This window comes from Callospermophilus lateralis, unplaced genomic scaffold (genome assembly GCF_048772815.1).
Source record: "Callospermophilus lateralis isolate mCalLat2 unplaced genomic scaffold, mCalLat2.hap1 Scaffold_45, whole genome shotgun sequence".
Taxonomy (NCBI): Eukaryota; Metazoa; Chordata; class Mammalia; order Rodentia; family Sciuridae; genus Callospermophilus; species Callospermophilus lateralis.
The window spans coordinates 4,784,635-4,801,234 of NW_027514398.1; positions in this window are offsets into that span (position 1 = coordinate 4,784,635).

Genomic DNA, 16,600 nt, shown 5'->3' on the forward strand with positions numbered 1-16,600 from the left:
ACGTGACTCTCAGGTAGAGGATGCCCTCACCACTTTCACCTTCAGGTAAGAAAATAATACCACTCTATTTACTGAACCTCTACAGCTAGAGAGGAGCCTGCCTCCCCTATGTATAGTTTAAAAATGTGCTTGGCAGAGCTCCTCCTGGTCAGAGTGAAAGGTCAGAGAGGGTCTGTGTGGTGATGTGTGAATAGGCTGCCTGATCCGGCAGGTTTAAGGGAGGGATGGGGTTTGATGTCCCCCAGGGCTCACCTTTGAGGAACCATCTGGGAATAATCTTGGACCATGTGAGGTGGGGTCTTTCTCTCTGAGGGCACTTAATCTGAGATAGTCCAAACTTAGCCTCAGTAATCCCAAAGGGCTAGACAAGAGAAACTGCCCCTACTGCAGGTTCCTGTGCCTCTTTCAGCTTTCTGAAGCCCGCTATAGTGAAGCGTCCAGGACCCACAGTGGGCTGGGGCCAGAGCCCAATCATAGAGCATGTGCTGAGTATGCATGAGGCCCTGGGTTTGATCTCTAGCAGTGTAAAAAAACAAAAAAAATATGAAGAAGCCCCTGATAATCCTGATGCACAGTTAGCTCACTCAGGACCTTCTGGGCTCACTGCTGATCTCTCAGGTGTCTCCCAAGACTTGGCAGAGCCAGCAGACTCTGGCCCTTAGCAGCAGAGGTACACAGCTTAAAAGGAATTCCAGATGCCACCTCTCTGCATTTTCAATAGCTGTTGTGCCACCAGAGCACCTGTCTCATCTGCAGTAGCCAGAGATGACACTTTTGTTCCCAAATAAATGCTTGATTTAATCAAGCCACCTACCTCCTTTACAATAGGAAAAACCACACACATGTTTATGTATTATGCTTCAAGGCATGGGCTACAGACCTTGCACACCCTCAGCGATTTCTGGGTGTATGGTCTGTTGCCCAGTGAGAACAGCTTCTATTTGTTTTCAATCATTTCATGTTGTAAGTTAAATATCACTGATGTGGGTTGAGGCTGCAGTTTTTTGTCATAAGACAGAAAGGCAAGTGGAAAGAAATTAAAGTCTTTCTATGGTCTTATGTTCTTGGCTCAAAAAGAAATCAAGGGAAAACAAAGTTTAAACAAGGCAGTAAACAGGCATAACTGCAGCTGAAGTTAGAACCAGAACTTTACTGTAGTGTACACACTTTCCCACCTAGCATCAATACATTCATCTAGGCAGGAACACCAAGGCACTACAGACCATATGAAAATATCCCTCTCTGTTAGCTTCTACCAGTGTCTAGACGGCATCTACACAGACTGCATGTGGATGGGCAGCCACACAACAGCACAGCCATCCTTAAGACTGGCAGTGAGGACACAGGGGCAGTGTGCAGGATGACCCCCAGGTTTACAGTCTAGCATCTGACATGTACATGAAGATTAAAGTTCTTTGTGGCTATAGTCCCAACTTCTTTCTCCCCTTGACCTTCCCATGGATCAAAGCAGCAGGACTCCTGGCTACTGAAGTGAGGATCTGACCCCAATGCAGGGGCATTCTGCAGGAGCAACCCACAGGGGCTGGGGAGGGGTAGATGCGTACTGTTTTGGAACATTGTAGCACTCTGCCTTTCTCCATTTTGAGTGCATATCCCTGGGGAAACAACTGCTATCTCCCAAACCAAGTGATCAAGTGATCTGCACCACACCTTTCAGTTTCAATGAACCACAGAGAACTTCACCAGCAGGAAAATATACATTTATGAAGCCTCAGTACAGGAACACAAATCCTGGGTGACCGAAAAGGAAGCTTCTGGTCCTGAGAGGAGTGCATGAGAAGCCAGGGACCCCACAGCTCCCATCCCCAACATGACGCTAGAAGTGTGCAGAAACCCAAAGATGAAGACCCATTTCCAATCTTCAAACACAAACCACTACTCTGGTCCCAAACAGCACACCAAAATCCTACATAACCTTATACCTAGACCACAGTGAGTAGGCCTCCCCTCCGAGTTTTCCAAGGGAGAAGGAACAGAAACAGAGTCATTGCACTTGGCATCCTAGTCCTGAGTACACTAGCACAAACGACACAGAGAATTACAATGTATTTACAAAGCATTAAAAAGTCAGTTGATCACCTACATATTAACCCCATTCTACCACTTGTAAAAGCACTAGTTTGGAAAAAATAAATAAAGACCTTCAAAAAGAAAAAGAAAAAATGATTACCAAGTTTTACTTTTTGTCAGCTAGTCTGGTCACTGCAACTTTTCTGGAGGTGCAAGAGGTGGGCAACTCACTGGATGGCAGGAGCCTGGAGTGCTGCAGCCCCTGAGCTGGCAGGACGTGGCATTGAGGTAGAGTCAGCTCCTGGCTTTTGGGAAAAAGAGATCCAGCAGGTATGGGCAGGTGGTGGGAGCCTACAGTCCCACACACTGGGAATGGAAGGATAATCAGCAATGGGAGTCTTCAGACCTGCTAGCTAAAGAGATTTTGTACATGGAGGACCTGCTGGCTGGGAGATGGGTAGCAGACATTCTGAGGTGGGGATGCAAGAGTCCAGATTGCACTCAGTAGCTGAGTGTGGAGCTTTCCCACTTCAGCTGCTGATGCTGGTTGAAGTTGTGGCTCTCCCCACGGCCACCCTCCTTCTCCTCAAAGCTCTCCCACTGGACGATAATGATGTCTTCCTCCTCCTCCTCTCCAGCCTCACACTGCTCTTCCTCTTCCTCCTCCTCCTCCTCACCACTGTTCTAGTACTGGTAGGTCTGCGAGTCCAGCTCATGGCCAAGTCACTGAATGTCCACCTTCCAGGAGCAGCAGCAGAAGGGAGATGTCCCCCAGAGAGGGAGACTCTCCAGGGACAGGGGCCTAAGTATTGCTGGAAGTGACCTCTCCATGGAGTCCAGGCATGCAGAGAGCTCCTGGATGGGGATGCTCAGTTCCTTTTTTGGAGCACTGTCTCTGCATAGAGTGGGAGGAGCACCAGCCTGAAGCCAGCTCATCTCTGTACTTACACGTACCAGGTTATATGAACTTCAGTAAGGCCTCACTGAGCCTCAGATTACCCTCTGGATTTGAGGATCTTTGCTCCCCAAGTTGTGTGGTTATAAGGTGGAGGCACATGGACATGGAGGAGCCTGGTCTACACTGCTCTGCAGCCTGGGGCCTTGTCTGCTTTTATCTCCTTTTGGAGTTCATGGTGATGGTTAAGGCAGAGTCATTGCCATCCTCCTCATTCTCCTTCCCCGTGTCCTGGTCCCATGAGGTTCACTGATGTGCAGCCCAGATATGAAACACCCCCCAAGATGATCATAAACACCAGGAAGTAAATGCAAACAATAAGCACCATGGTGGCAGGATTCAGGATGACTGTCAAGGGAGAAAAAAGGACAAACAGGGCTGCAGAGAGGTCACCCAGATTGAGGCTTCCCACCTGTCATTTGTGAAGACACACTCCACCTGACCCTCAGAGACTAGAAAGCGCCAGGAAGAGCTTTGTGTGGACAGAAATTGCTCGGTCACTGTGGCTGTGGGCAGGCAATCATTTCCTTGTGTGTGATGGGGAGCCGGAATGGTGCTTCCGTGCTCCCAGCCAGGTGGGACAGGGATATCTGCCTAAGCTCTGTGTGATGCTTAGTGTTTGCACCTAGGTGCCTCCCAAGTCCTTCCTGTAAATGATTGAGGACTGAGCAGGTTGTGGCCTGACAGGTAAACAAAGAAAGCATTGCTTAGGGTGAACAAACTGTGGTTGGGCAGCCATGTGACTGGCATGTTCCACAGGATTGACAGCAGAGATCATGTTACATGCAGTGGACAGGAAGAAAGGATCACTAGGGATGAGCATCCTGACTGTTTCCAAGAGGAGAAAAGGGGCAGCAGCAGCTGTGAACAATGCTAGTCTGAGTAGCCCCTGGGCCCTCCTGTAAGAAAATGGTGCATGTGTCAGTGACCAGAAAAAAACTAACAAACAAAAAACAAAACAAAAAAACACTTGTAATAAGTTTGAAACCACTGTAAATCTGATGTTGTTCCATGTCCAAGAAACAGCCCTTTTCTATTTTTTTATTTTTAATTTTTTTAAAGAGAGAGTGAGACAGAGAAAGAGAGAATTTTTTTAATATTTATTTTTTAGCTTTTGGCGGACACAACATCTTTGTATGTGGTGCTGTGGATCAAACCCGGGCCGCATGCATGCCAGGCGAGTGCACTACCACTTGAGCCACATCCCCAGCCCAGCACTTTTCTAATAACAACAAACAAACAAACAAACAAAAACAAAACAAAAACGCTTGTAAGCACTTAGAAACCAGTATAAATCTGATGTTGTTCCATGTCCAAGAAACAGCACTTTTCTAATAATTCCTTTATAGTTAACTTTATAAAATAATCCATCCATGAGAGCAGAGTGGCAAAGCAACTTCAGGTCCTAGTCACTTGGGAAGTGGATGGTTTAGACATTTCCCCTGCCTTACCCCAAAACCCAGAAACTGGAAAGATGACACTATTCAAAATCTTTTATTTCCTTTCATGGTAAAGATGGTCAGTTGCTAATAAAAACCCTGGATCCAATTCCCCAGACAACAGAGCCCTTGAGCAACAAGAAAGCCACAGAAGATGTTGATGAAGGCTTCAGAGCAGGGTACTGCTCTCCCTGCTGTGGTCTGACAGTGACTACTGCAAACTGGGGCAGGGTTAGCCCTGAGAGCTTTGGGGCCCTGCATCATTCCAAGGACCCACCTTCACTGCCAACAGAGCCAGTGACATGACACCACTACAAGGATCCTTTAGTTAACCAGCTGCTGTTCTTTATAGAAGAGCGTCCTTTTGTCTCATGTGTGAAAACTTTAGCAACAACCGTGTCTCTTCCTGGTATTCCATAACACTTGCTCTCTATCACCTCCCTCCAGGGTCCCTCAGGCTCTCACTCAGATGCAGCAGATGGTGGAATGGAGCAGCTGCCCAATCTGTCAGTCCAGACTGCACAGGTCTAACCACAGCAGGCCAGGCTGAAGAAGGCCACCACTCCTGGGGTAAGCCTCATTTGCCATGATGAGTGTGCTAAGGTGTGTCTACAAATATCAGGGCCAAGAGACAGGGCCCTCTGTCACCACCACAGCTGGCTGTTCTGGGTAGAAGCCCTACACATACCTCCTCCTTAAGTTCATTGCTGAGGTAGCAGCCATTTAGCTCAGAGCAGATGAGAATGAACTACCAGTTGGTCAGTTGAACTACCAGTTGGTCAATGAACTACCAGGTATGCCAGTTCCAGTAGCACAGGAGTTACAAAACCTTTTGGTAGCTGGGCATGGTACCACACCTGCAGGTTTAAGAAGAGTACCAGGTGTCTCAAGTTAGGAAGCTGGGTGGGGCCAGAGCCAGGACCTCAGTGGCTAAAGGTAGGCACCTGGGTTGCTGAGCCAGCAGGTCAAATGCATGTGGTTTTCCAATTGAGGAAACAAACAGCATGCTTGGCGTTTTAGGGGCATATGCTAGTCCTTTGTAAATTAGTGCCACATGTACTCTTCTTGTTCAGAAGGTGGACACTGTGCAACAATGCTGGCTCTCCACAAGTTTGCAGATGGTGGGAGCCAGGTGGCCTCCATCTGGCTCTGGCCTCTCACCTGTGAAAACCATGCCCAGGTCATAGAGGTTCACTTCAATGCCCTTCTGCTGCAGGTGGGCTTTGTCCACCTCCAGGCTCTCCTACTCTGGGTTTGGTTTCTCTCACTCTTCCATATGCAACCACCTCAGATAGCAGGGACTCTTGAACTGCAGAAATGGCCGAACCAGATGTCACTGAGCCTGTGGGGCCCACCAAAGCTGGTCATACCTAATGGACACCCAACTCAGGCTCAAGCTCACAAACCCCTTTTCAGGAAAGCAAGAGAGGTAAGGAAGAGTCAAATTCAAGAATTGGGGGCTACTGAGGGTGTGGCTCAGTGGTAGAGCATGTCCTTAGCACACACATGGCCCTGGGTTTGATCCCAGTGTGAAATAAACAAAGAAAATAAACAAATGAGAGCACTGCACAAATCCTGGGCAACAAGAACAGGAATACTCCTATGGAGTGAGCTGAAAGACATATCTCAGAGCCACATATCAGTCAGAGAAAGGTGGAAAGACCCTGAATTGGTTTCCAAAGAGCGTGATGACACCAGGCAAGTAAGAAGCCCTCTCAGGAACAGGATCTCCCAAAACCTCAGAGGGAAAGAAGGTGGGTACATCATCAGCAGTAAGGAGGGTCCAGGAAGGTAAGGAGGTCTCCCCAAGCACAGCGGCTGTTACCCTGGGGTCTTCAGATTCATCCCCCAGGAGCTACACTTCTCATGGGATTGTGCTGATGATTCCAAGCTCAGGGAACAGGAAAACCCCTAAGAGCTCTGAAATTTAGAAGCAGTTCAGGCAAAGCAGTGGACTCCACTCTGGTTGATCCTGGGCCCTTCCAGCTACAAAATCATGATGTAGCTTTGGACTGGGGGGACTACAATGCAGGCCACCATATTAAAACACCTGCCACCAAGAATGAGGCTATCAGGGCTCTGAAAACCACCTGGGAACCCACAGGTGCAAATGATGGTCGAGGGGGACCACACAGGTTCTCACTATCTTGGGACAGAAAACTGTGGCCCCTCCAGGAAACACAGCCATCAGCACAGCTCCCACCCCCACCATGTGGAGTGTGGAGCTGGCCAACTTGGAAAAATATCATAATTATCATGCAAAGTTAAAGAAGTTACACACAATGTCTGCATGCTGTAGGCTTTCCTTTAGGTAAAGCACTAGAATATACAAATAATGTATGGCAACAAAGAAGAGACTAGTGGTTGCTTTGGGGTGGGTGGCTGGGGAGTGGCAGGTTAGCAAGGCATTAGGAAATGGGAGAGAAATGTTTGGGATAATAAGAGAGGGGTTCACTATGATTGTGGCAAAATAAATCATGGGTATATACATATATCAAATTTACCAAACTGCACACTCCTAAATATGTGAAGTCTATTATACGTCAATGACATTTCAACAAACACATATTTAGAAAATACAGGGGGAAGAAAAGTTTCCCCCTCTGGAACCTGTGTCTGTCCAGCAGAGTGAATTCCTCACATCCATGGACTCCCCAGCCCACATAGGGCCAAAAGCCTCACCTGTAGAGGTCCCTTCAGAGGCCACTGCCAACCATGGGGAGGAGCTCCAGATCTGCCCCAGAGTCTGGATCAGGACTTCAGAAGAAGGCTGAGGAGCGGCCTCCCTCTCAGCTCTGGGCCAGTCCCACCTGCCCAGCCTGAGTCGCCCTGACTCCCACTACCAAGCATGAAAGGTGCCACTTCCCAGCAAGGAGCCTCAGCCTGAAGCTCTGCCTGCAGGAGGAAAAATGGAAAGCCCGGTGGGACTCGCAGGCTCCAACCAGCAGCAACCCAGCACCTTCCCATCCCTCCCGCGGGAGCTGAGGAACATGGGCCAGGAAGGCTCCAAGCACCCTGCAGCCTCTTTTGTGCTGTGGCTTCTATGGCTCCCCTGACACTTGCTGCTGCCACGCCGAGCCTGCCATCCTCAGGCCCAGGGACAGCACAGTACCTGAGAGGATGGCCCATCTTGGTTGACTGCCTTCCAGGCCCAATTCCTCTGCAGTGCCCTCAGACCTGGGTGTCTGGGTGAAGGGGGGAGCTCCCCCCCACACCCAGGGGAGAGGGCACTCTCCCTTCTGGCAGAGGCCTTGGGACCTGGGTGTCAGGGTGGCGGCAAGAACTCCACCACTCCTCGCACCCAGGGAAGAGGGCACTCCCCCTTTCCGGGGGGAGGCCCCTGGGACCTGGGTGTTGTGGTGGGGAGAAGCTCCACCCCCCACCCCATACCCAAGGGAGAAGGCACTCCCCCTTCCAGGGGGGAGGCCACTGGGACCTGGATATTGGGGTGGGGGGAGCTCCCTCCTCATCCTTCCCACACCCAGCCCCTCTTAACTGGGTTTGTAGAGGGAGCTCACTCCTGCACCCAGGGGAGAGGGCACTCTGGACTCCAGGTGGGAGGCCCCTCTAACCTGGGTGTGTGTGGGAGGGAACTCCCCCACTACGCACCCAGGGGAGAGGGCACTCCGCTGTCCAGGAGGGAGGCCCCTCTAACCTAGCTGTCAGGGGAGCTCCCCAGTGCACCAGGGCAGAGGTGCACTACCTCCTCTAACCCTAACCCTAACCCTCCTGGGGGAGGCCCTTGGAAACTGAATGTCAGATTGGGGAGGTGAGCTCACCCCCACACCGGGCACCCAGGGCAGAGGGCACTCACCCTCCGCAGGGGAGGCCCCAACAATCTTGGTGTCAGGGTGGGGTGGAGCTCCTGCCCCTCACCCCTCACCCCTCACCCCTCACCTAGGGGAGAGGGCACTCCCCCCTCTAGGTGGGAGGCCCCTCCGACCTGGGTGTGTTGGGGGGTGGGAGCTCCACCTCCGCACCCAGTGGAGAGGGCATTCCCCCCTGGGGTGATGCCCCACTAACCTGGGTGTGGGTGTGTGGGGGAGCTTCCCCTCCATACCCTGGCAAGAGGGCACTCTGGACTCCAGGGGGGAGGCCCCTCTAACCTGGGTGTGAGTTGGGGAGCTCCCCCCTCCGCACCCAGGGGAGAGGGCACTACCTCCTCCAGAGGCAAGGCCCCTCTAACCTGGTTGTGGGGGAGGGAGATCCACCCCTCCACACCTGGGGGAGAGGGCACTCCCCCCCTCCATCCTGGGTGTTGGGGTGGTGGGAGGAGCTCCCACCCCCCACCCCTCACCTAGGGAAGAGGGCACTCCCCAGTCTGGGGAGGAGGCCCCTCCGAACTGGGGTGTCGTGGGGGTGGGAGCTCCACCTCCACACGAAGGTAGAGGGCATTTCTCCCTCTGGGGAGGATGCCCCACTAACCTGGGTGTGTGTAGGGGAGCTCCCCCTCCGCACCCAGGGGAGAGGGCTCTCCGGACTCCAGGGGAAGGCCCCTCTAACCTGTGTGTTGGGGAGGAGCTCACCCCCTCCACATCCAGGGGAGAGGGCACTCTCCCCTCCAGGGGCAAGGCCCATCTAACTTAGGTGTGTGGGGGGAAGATCCCCCCTCTGCACCCAGGATAGAGGGCACTCCCCCCTTCAGGGGCTATGCCCCTCTAACCTGGGTTTCCTGGGGAGCTCCCCAGTGCACCCAGCATAGAGAGCACTGCCCCCTCCAGGGATGCGTCTTCTCTAACCTGGGTGTCAGGAATAGCTCTCCAGCATACCCAGGGTGAGGGGCACACCAACCTCTATTGGAGAGGCCCCCTAACCTGGGTGTCAGGGGGAGTTCCCCAGCACACCCAGGGCACAGGGGCACTCCCCTTTTCAGGGGAGAGGCGCCTCTAACCTGGGTGTCAGGGGGCGCTCCCTTGTGCACCCAGGGCAGAGGAGCACTCCTCACTCTAACCCTAAACTTAACCCTCCTGGGGGAAGTCCCCTGGAATCTGGGTGTTGGATTAGGGGGGTAAGCTCCCCCTCCACCCCTCACCCAGGGCAGAGGGCTCTCCCCCCTCCCCAGGGGAGTTTTCACCAACCTGGGTGTCGGTGTCGGGGGGAGCTCCCAACCCCATTCCGCACCTAGGGGAGAGGGCACACCCCCCTCAGGGGGGAGGCCCCTCCGACCTGGGTGTGAGGGGGGTGGGAGCTCCACCTCAGCACCCAGGAGAGAGGGCATTCCCTCCTGGGGGGGAGGCCCCTCTAACCTTGGTTGGGGGGGCTTCCCCCACACCCAGGGGAGAGGGCACTACCCCCTCTGGGGGGATTCCCCACTAACCTGGGTGTGTGGGGGGAGCTCCCTTCCACACCCACAGAAGAGGGCTCTCCCAACTCAAGGAGGAGGCCTCTCTAGCCTGGGTGTGTGGGGGTGAAGCTCCCCCTCCGCACCCTGGGGAGGGGGCACTCCCCCCCTCCAGGGGGGAGGCCCCTCTAACCTGAGTGTGGGGGGGGAGCTCCCCCCTCTTCACCCAGTGGAGAGGGCACTCCCCCCTCCAGATATGAGGCCCCTCTAACCTGTGTGTTGGGGGTGAGATCCCCACCTCCACACCCAGGGGAGAGGGCACTCCCCCCTTTGGGGGAGGCCCCTCCAAGCTGGATGTCCAGGTGGGGGTAGCTCCTGCCACCCACCCTGCACCTAGGGGATAGGGCACTCCCCCTTCCAGGAGGGAGGCCCCTCTGTCATTGGTGTCCTGGTGGTGAAAGCTCCACCTCCACACCCAAGTAAAGGGTATTCCCGCCTCCGAAGGGAATGCCCCACTTACCTGGGTGTGGGGCGGGGGAGCTCCCCCTCCACACCCACTGGAGAGGGCTCTCCTCTATCCTGGGTGTTGTGGGGGTAGCTCACACCCCTCTGCACCCAGGGGACAGGGCTCTCCCCCCTCTAGGGGGGAGGCCCCTCTAATCTGAATGTGTGTGTTGGGGAGATCCCCTCTCCGCACCCAGGATAGATGGCACTCCCTCTTCCAGGGGTGAGGCCCCTCCAACCTGGGTGTCCTGGGAGCTCCCCAGCGCATCCAGTGCAGAGGGGCACTGCCCCCTCCAGGGGGGAGGTTCCTCTAACCTGAGTGTTGGGGGGAGATCCGCAGCGCACCCAGGGCAGAGGGGCACTCCCTTCTCCAGGGGGGAATGCCCCTATAACCTGAGTGTAGAGGGGAGCTCCCCAGTGCACCTAGGCCAGAGGGGCACCCCCCCTCCAGGGATGTGGCCTCTCTAACCTGGGTGTCAGGGGGAGCTCCCCAGCATACCCAGGGCATTTCCAAACTCATGAGAGTAGCATTATCTTGATATTAATAAGGCAATAGCAATATGGAAATTATAGAGCTCTCTCTCCTGATCAAAAGAGACTTATTCCAGATACACAACATGGCTTAATATTTGGAAATCATTCAATGTAACATAATTCAATGTTTTATATATTTATACATATTTTAGTTTTGAATAAAAGAGAAAATCTTTTTTTTTTGTTTTTTAAAATTTTTATTATTATTAGTTGTTCAAAACACTACAAAGCTCTTGACATATCATATTTCATACATTTGATTCAAGCATCAACAAATTTCTACAAACCATGATTTCTACAAACATAACTGAATCAGGTGGACATATGCAATTAAAATATATCAATCTTTAAAATTTTTTTGTAGATGGACACAATGCCTTTATTTTATTTATTTACTTATGTGATGCTAAGCATCAAACCCAGTGCCTCACACGTGCAGGTGAGCACTGTACCACTGAACCACAACCTCAGCCCTTAAATAGATCAATTTTAGGCAAGGAAATAGAAGACGCCATCAAAAGCCTATCAACCAAGAAAAGCCCCAAAGCAGATAGATTCTCAGCTGAGTTCCACCAGACCTTGCAAGAAGAACTAATACCAATATTCCTCAAATTATTCTATGAAACAGAAAAGGAGGGAACCCTTCTGAACTCATTCTATGAGGCTGTTATCACTCTGACACCAATTCCAGACAAAGACACATCAAGGAAAAAACTTAAGACCAATACCCCTGATGAACATAGACACAAAAATTCTCAATAAATTCCTGACAAATTGTATACAAAAAACACACTAAAATACAGTGCACCATGATCACGTGGTATTCATCCCAGAGATGAAAGTTTGGTTCAACATATGGAAATCAATAAATCTAATACATCACATCAATAGACTTAAAGACAAGAATCATACAATTTTCTCTATAGATGCTGAAAAATATAGACTCATTTCATTTTCAAAACAATAGAAAAACTAGGAATACTAGGATCATACTTCAACATTGTAAAAGCTGTCTACACAAAGCCCAATGCCAGCATCACTATAAATGAAGAAAAATTGGAAGCATTCCTCTAAAAACTGGAACTAGTCAGGAATGCCCTCTTTCACCACTTCTATTCAACATAATCATTGAAATTGTAGCCAGAGAAATCAGGTAAGCAAAAAAATTAAATGGATTCACAAGGAAAAGAAGAATTAAAACTATCACTATTTGCTGATGACATTTATAAGACCCAAAAAAATTCCACCAGAAAACTTCTAGAACTAATAAATGAATTCAGCAAAGTATCAGGATACAAAATCAACACCCGTGAAACAAATGCATTCCTATATATCAGCGATGAATCCACTGAAAAAGAAATTATGTAAACGATTCCATTCACAATAGCCTCAAAAATTAAATATCTGGAAAAAATCTAATAAAAAGGTAAAAAAAAAACACAACTCTACAATAAAAAGTACAGAACCTAAATAAAGATATTGAAGAAAACCTCTGAAGATGGAAAGATGCTCCTCAATAGGCAAAAATGTACCCAAAAGAAAGAAATCACCAGTATATGATTTATCAACATTATATATCCTCTGATATAATTCATTGAGAAGGGCACCATAATCACTATTATGTTATTTTCAGCAGAAACAATTATACTCAATGTAGTCACAATAAAAAAACATAGAAACAAAAATGAGTGACACAGTCCAAAATATCTGAGCAGCACAATTTAACATAGCAAGGTCATAAAAGAAAAGGAGAGGAGCCGTAGTTGTGGCTCAGTTGTAGAATGCTTGACTAGTACGCATGAGGCACTGGGTTTGATCCCTGGCACCACAGAAAAAATATAAACAAACAAAATAAGAATATTGTGTCCATCTACAACTAAAAATTTTTTTTAAAAAAGGAAAAAAATTTAGTCCTTCAACTAAAAGACTTTCATTGTTTCAAATTTTCACAGATTGGAGGAGGCTACAGACACATGACTATTAAATGTAATGTGGAATTTTGAAACATAAATTGGACATTAGATAAAAAACCAAGTGCAATAAAACAAGTCATTAAGTTAAAATGATTGTAACAGTATTAATTTCTTGATTTTTACATTATTTGTTAATATTAGGGCAAGTTCAGTGCAGGATATATGCGAAACTTCTACTGGTTTTAAAATTTTGCTGTAAATCTAAAATTCACTCAAAATGAAAAATAGATTAAAGATATTAGTGATACATTAGAATTCCTTTTGACATGATTACAAATGCATGGGGTATGATTTGCTTCAGTTCCGTACTAAATTCTTACCCTCATCCTCTCCTCCTCCTGCTTGTTTTCCTTTAATGATTTTTCTGCTAGTTACTTACATTTATTTTTCTTAATTACTGTCTTGTGGCTACACATATGGATATACACTGTATTATTGTGGATATACACTGTACTATATTAATATTAGACTTTTGAATGAAAATGTAAGAACTTTCAAAATAAAAAATATAAATTTTCCTATGGCATTGCTGTTTCACCAAGCTCTAATATGACAACCTTTAGTGATACACTAAGTAGAAAGTGATATGAATTTAAAGTCTTCAGATAAAAAAAGAAAGTCAGAAAATGGGCAAGTAGAGCCATAATATATCTATTATAAATAGTTAGATGCTTTAAAAACAAATTACAACTTAAAATTAGTCAAATATTTTCAAATTCATTTTCTCCAATGAAAATCAGAGCAGATTCAGTTTTTGATAAATGTCTAATTACATCTACATTCTATCTTATTTTTAAGCCTATAAAATAATCTCAAGTAATTTAGCATTAAGTGAATCACAGGGGAAAAGAGAACTTATAAAAAAGTAAAAAGAATTTTTGTTCAAGATTTTTTTACACCATAACTTTAATTAATTAATTTATTTATATAGGGCACTGAGTATTGAACCCAGGGCCTCATGTATACTAGGCAAGCATTCTATCACTAAGCCATAACCCCAACCCATATTAGGAATTTCCTGATATGAAAAAGCACTCAAAAATTATTAATCATAACACATACTAAAATCAAAACCAATAATTCAAATCCTCTTACCAATTTCAGCAGGTCTGATTTTGTTCCCTCAAATGCTAAGTTTTCTGAGTCTTGACAGATTCTTATGTCCTCTTCTATATTAGTTATATGATTAAAGTGAAGGTAGAGAGTGGTGAGAGAATCTAACCTATACATCATTGAAGGAATTTCTCTCAGTTTATTATGCTGTGAATCAAGCAACTGCAGCTTCTTCATGTTATCAAGAGAGTCAGGAAGACTGGTAAGTTAATTTTTACTTAGAGACAGTATGATGAGATTTACTAGACAGCCCACTACTTCTGGGAGGGACTGGAGTTTGTTATTGTATATGTAAAGTTCTGTTAATTGAGTCAAGTGTTTAATTGATGCTGGCAATATGTGCATAGACCTCTTGGATAAGTCCAAACACATTGAATTCTCTTCCAGGCATATATTGCTCTTTAGTCACTTCTGCATTACTGGATTTTTTTTTCCTAGTCCCATGTGCAGGACTTGGCCACTCAATCATATTGTCAACTGAAAAAGCCATCCCTAGTTGGGCAACATTGGAGACTTTTTGTCTGTCTTTGTCATCTTTCCCTTTGGTTTTAGATTCTTTTTCATGGCTTTCTGTCCCCAAATCTCCAAAGGCCTTTGCCACATTTTCTCTTTCCTTGACTGATGGTATTTTGGGCTCTTTCTTTTTAGAGTGTTTTATTTCCCTAAACTACTAACTCATGGTGACTTAAACTTGGAAAAAAAACCCACAAACTTTTACATTATTTGCTAGAAATCAAATTCAAAGATGAACAGACACCTTACACAACACCTGTCTGTCACATGTTGGATCTAAAAGCACTATTACCATTTCTGACAACTCACTCAAACTGGTAAAATGGTGCTGGTCAATCAATGATTCATTAAAATTTCTGAAATATAACAGAGAATATTAAATTACCTTCTGTTAAAATTTACATTAAGTAAATAGACTCAGAAAAACAATCTTAAAGTGAAGGTTGCTGTGGAGAGCAGTGACAGAGAATGGGAGAGCTCTCTCTGAGATTGGGGTCTCTGATGACCTCACGGCTGTGGCATAACTGTTACCTGGGAATGTTTCTGTGAAAAGGTGCCAGAGTCCCAATGGCTATACACTGCATGAGGAGACTCTGTCCTAGAGGCTTACCAGCCTCAATCTTGATCTCAGACACACAGCTACTGGGAACAGAGGAACTCTCTTGCTAGAAAACCACAATGTTTCATCAGTCTGCTGCACCTGGACCTGTGAAGCTAACAGTAACTTCAGACAATGAACTTTCATGAGAACTACACAAAGCTCCTAACATTGCACACTGCAATTCTGGAATGCAACTGTGAATAGCTGCATGATGTTGCTAGCCATATAAAGATATGAGTACAAAGAAAGATGCTGATGAGGCATATATAAATAAAGATTGCTGGAAGATTTCTTTAGACCTGCTTCTCCATCAGAGAGCAGCATTCCACCTGATCCCAGAGTTATCTTCAAAAACATTTGTCTGTGTGTGAGTTTTATTTTTCTTATCCTTCTTTGCCCCTTGCTGAAACCTGCTACTTTGGACACAATGATCATGGAATTTTGCCACCATCCTATTACTTGATACACTATTTACCGAACTGTTTATTATGTAAAATCCAATAAAAATTAATAGATCAGGCCCTCCCTTCAAGAAATTTGGAATCTAATAGAGGATTTGTAAATTAATATGCATATTAATTTTATATGGATATATATACAAACAGCACTATGAGATATATATATATATATATATATATATAAAACATTACTATGACAAAGAAGCACAGAAGTATTTTTAGGTAACTAGTTTTTTTTATCTTGTAAAAGAAAAAAAAACATTTAAAAAAATTTAAAATGAACAGCATATATCCACAGCCTATATTCTTAACCAGCACCCTAAAATTGCTCTAACTGCAACTAACTATAGCTTTAGAAAACAGGAAGGAGAGGGTCATTATAATACAAAATACTTGTATGAAGATGTGAATTTGGTGTTAACATACCTTATATACAAACAGAGATTTGATAAATGGTGGTATAAAGGTGAATTAAGAATTGTATGCACAAAAAAATAAGAGAAAATAGGAAGGGTTTCAAAGTTGATAAAAGAATGGACCAGCAGTGTGACAAAAGAACAAAAGGAACAACATGATATGAATGGAAAAAAATAAATAGTTCAGGTAAAAGAGTATTAAAGTATGCACCTTAATAAGCACTCTAATTGATTCTCATACAGGTATATTGGAGGGCTCACTCCTGACCAACCATGACAGAGCAATCTCCAACGATGTCTGTATTCTAAAAAACAGGAGAAAGATCAATAACAGGAAAATTACAAAGAGTTCACCAGTGAATAAAAGGTAAGTAAAACCTTTGTGAAGTGCATCAGTCCTCCCTAAGCATTTTTAAATTTAAAATAAATTATTCTTATTTTTAACTTTTTAACTCTAACTGATAAAACCGCTTTGTTGGCATGCATCAAGACTCTGGGTTTGATCACAGGAATGGGGGCAAAAATATTGTAGGCTATGGCCCCTCTCCCACACAAGACTGCAGGTCAGACTGTCAGAACAATCATGACAACTAACTAGGTAACATAGTATATTAATTCCTCTTAGGGTGAAACAAGCTATAGAACTTTTGAGACAATCATTATCAGTGGAAACAGCTGAGAGGATCTTAGGCTAACTGGTGCTTTATTAATGGTGTAGAGTTCAAACAAGGAGAGGTTCATGGTACACCATGAAGGGGAACACTATGGGACTACAGACCATA